The sequence below is a fragment of the Rutidosis leptorrhynchoides genome, chromosome 8, assembly GCF_046630445.1.
Source record: "Rutidosis leptorrhynchoides isolate AG116_Rl617_1_P2 chromosome 8, CSIRO_AGI_Rlap_v1, whole genome shotgun sequence".
NCBI classification, from domain to species: Eukaryota; Viridiplantae; Streptophyta; class Magnoliopsida; order Asterales; family Asteraceae; genus Rutidosis; species Rutidosis leptorrhynchoides.
This window is the reverse complement of record NC_092340.1, coordinates 94109530-94112973: the sequence shown is the minus strand read 5'-3', so window position 1 is coordinate 94112973 and position 3444 is coordinate 94109530. Positions and strand designations below refer to the sequence as shown.

The window sequence follows — 3444 nt, the reverse complement described above, 5'->3', positions numbered from 1 at the left end:
CCGGTAGCCGCCGTTCTTTTAATCGCCAATACCACCACTGAATTCCTTGAATTTTTCTGCACAATACCCTATAAATTTCGTATAAAAACGAAACATTATATCATTAGGGTTACGCCGCTTACACCAAACGACTACAAAGTTACTCCGTTGCTTAAGCCGACGTGATGAAGACGATGTTAAGGTTCAATTCGTTACGGTTCAACATTAAAATCAATCTGGAATTATCACATATGGATCATCAATGGCGGAAGTTCATAAATTTGTTTATGATTCGCTGCAATAGGATTACGATCAATTAATTAGGGCTTCAAAACAAATCGCTTCGTACACATAATTGATTTTCACTACCAATCGGTTTTGAAATCGATTCATGGTTAAAGATGCATATCCACCGAATCGACTCTTGAATCAATACGATTTTGTACAGGTTTGTAGTTTTCGATTTCCATATAATAATTTGACTATCTTTCAATAAGGTAACTGTTACCAATTTCGATCCAGTATGAACAATTTTTATCATTGTATGGTTAATTTTTACTAGAAGTTGCAATATGAGCAGGTTGGGTAATTATGGATCGGTAAAAGTGGTTAAGTTTTAATATGGGTCCAAATGGGTTGGGTGGGGTTAGTTTGCTCTCCAACTACTTCTTTCGTCCATTGTTATTTTTTGATGCTTCAAGTTTGAGTAACAAGTTGATCGAATTGCATAAAAACTAATACTTCAACAATATCTACTTTTCATAGTTGTAGGAGAAGTAACTCTGGTTAATTTCATTAATGATTATTTGTCAAATCTCCTTTTTGTACAGACTCACATTTGTCTTCACATCGTGGCCTACGAGATATTTTTGCGTGGAAATTTTTTACATCTACATATTTATCTATTGATTTCGGTATGATTGAATTGAGCAACACTTGCCGAAGATATTTTGCAGAAGTTCCTGAAGGTAATTACTAAGTTCGTGTACAAACTTGCTTTTGGAATTGATTTCATTTACATTATTCGAGTTGTTTTACTTCATTTGAAACTGATGTAACAATAATATGAAGACAATGATGGTGTTTTGAAGTCCAGCCAGGTGGTGATTATTCGTAATCAAGGTATTGTGTTTCAATAAATACATATATACAGACCATCCATTATAATAATACCTACGTTTCTACAAATTTTATGTTTCGAAGTATTCGTTTTGTATACTTCTTATTCAGTGGTCATGGTAATGAATTTTGATGTTACGGTTTAAACGATGTAAACCATCTTCTTTTATATGATGTCATATGTCTAATAGAATTGATTGTACTATTCAATTTGTGAAACAAGTAAATTGGTAATTTTCTTTGTTGGATTTCATTATATGAAGTAGGTCGTACCGACTCAGGATTTTTTTTATTTAGTTAGACCCTTTTTAAGATTTCTGACTTATAGGTCTTCATTTATATGACTTGCAGATGAACTTTTAGGACAATAAAAGAGCAGCAACGCTTGCAGCTAACCCAATTTTGACCCATATGTTTCAGGTAGTGATTATGGATTCACAGGTAATTATGTTCATGATTTCTTTCTTATATTCAGATATTTCTTTCACATGTTTATTTCAAGTTCTTATTGGTGCAGTTATATGGGTCATTTTACTTGATTTTATAAGGAGTAAATGACTTAGTTTTAATGTTTGATTGTAGGGTTAAGCTTGGATAGTTGGATTAGCAGGGTGAATTCAGGTTAAATCAACACTTTCTTACGCGATCTTTTTGCTTCAATCGGTTTCGGTGTTACCCTAAATAATTAGGTAGGGGTTCCTTGGTAAGATTCTATAAAGTGCAGATTATATTTCTAGAGAGATTGCAAGTATTGCTAATGAAGTTCTCATTGCATCTTTGTCAACTTAAAATGATGAAGTTGCAAATTTACCCGGGTATGACAACAATGGCTTCGTCTTATGGTATCTATTACTTGTATTGTTAGACCCGTTTAAAATTACTGTAGGAGTTATAACCAGTTGTATTGCTGGATGAAAAGTTACGAGGGTGACTATTCATTACTTCACATGGTCATGACATACATATGTCTCATAACGGGCTCTAAGAATGCAGAGTCAGATTTCATCTATCGATCATGTATTCAATGAAGTGATTTATGTCGAGCAATTTTGGTATGAATCCCATCGTTGTTGTGACTGAAAAGGTTATTATTTTTTTTTATAAGCAACTGGTTCTTTGTGGTAATACTATATAATTCCCTAGAGATTGTGATTCAAATGTGTTTTTTTTTCTTTTTTTTTTTTTTATACAGAAACTTCAATAAGTGTGTTTGAATCTGGTTGGCTGCAGCACTGTGATCACAAATGTAAGGCTCTTAGCAGGTTGGATCCTTTTGAAATTTTGGTATTGTGTTGTAAACTGCAAATTATACCTCTTTTTAGAAAGATTACATATCACTCAAGTGATTGTACTACGTAATAGTTTGGTTCTTCTTAGCCTTTTTTTCTCTCCGTAGTTTACCCGTTGAGTCCATTTAGACAGACATTATTTTGTCAAAGGAGCAAAAGATGTTGATACATTACCGGGATATTTCAAAGGTGATGGGTTTGTTAGGTTTGATGATGAGAGAATGAGAGAGCAAGAGATATAAATGAAATGTGGAGTCAATATTGTTCAAGGAGGACATGTATATAGGCCAACCCCTAAGAAGTCATGGAGTGACGGAGCCTGAATTTAATATGTTGAAACTGGGCCAAATGAACTCTAATTAGTATGCGTCTCAAGGTGTGTTTTTCGGCTTATGTTCTATTTATATTGTGTAGAGGTGATAATTTAGACCCATTGAATTATAAATGTTTGGCCCATTATATGTTGAAAGTGGGACAAATGGGTATATGAGCAGGTTAACTGGGTCGAAAGTCATTTAAAGTGTAGGCACGCGTGCTAAACACTTCATATATGATTTTAGTTAGTACTTTTTTGAAACTGCACTTCTAAGTGTTTGTGGAGGTATTGTGGAAACTATTTTTCTTTTTCATATAATACATAAGGAGACATATTTTAGATACATTTATTTATAGTTCATCGTTTTGATTTCATGCATTTGTTGATATAATCCGTACAGGTCGAGCAATCTTCATATAGCATGTTCATTCTTTGTTGGTACAGATAAGAAGTGATAATACATAACTTGACTTGAATATCGGTTAACTTCCATAATTTGTTGAATATATACTTCAAAAAGTCCTTGCGTTTGAGAGGCTTGATGAGGCTGCAGATGTTATCATTAGGAAAGCTATCACTAATACTCTCCATTAATATGACAATTTGAGTCATGCGTGCATGAAAAAAACACCTAATATACTTTATAGCTTATCTATAGTGCTAACTACTTAAGCTTTGCTTAAAGTATAATCAAGTGCTAACCTCATAAGCCATCTTATTTGTAAAAATAGATTCGGTTAA

General features: G+C 33.2%; 1 long non-coding RNA gene across 1 annotated transcript; it reads left to right on the top strand.

The window, feature by feature from the left end:
• LOC139862947 (uncharacterized) lies at positions 1 to 3444 on the top strand. Its single transcript, XR_011764331.1, has 5 exons — positions 1 to 427; positions 810 to 1101; positions 1450 to 1518; positions 1681 to 2182; positions 2291 to 3444. It is a non-coding gene; the product is annotated as an uncharacterized lncRNA (long non-coding RNA).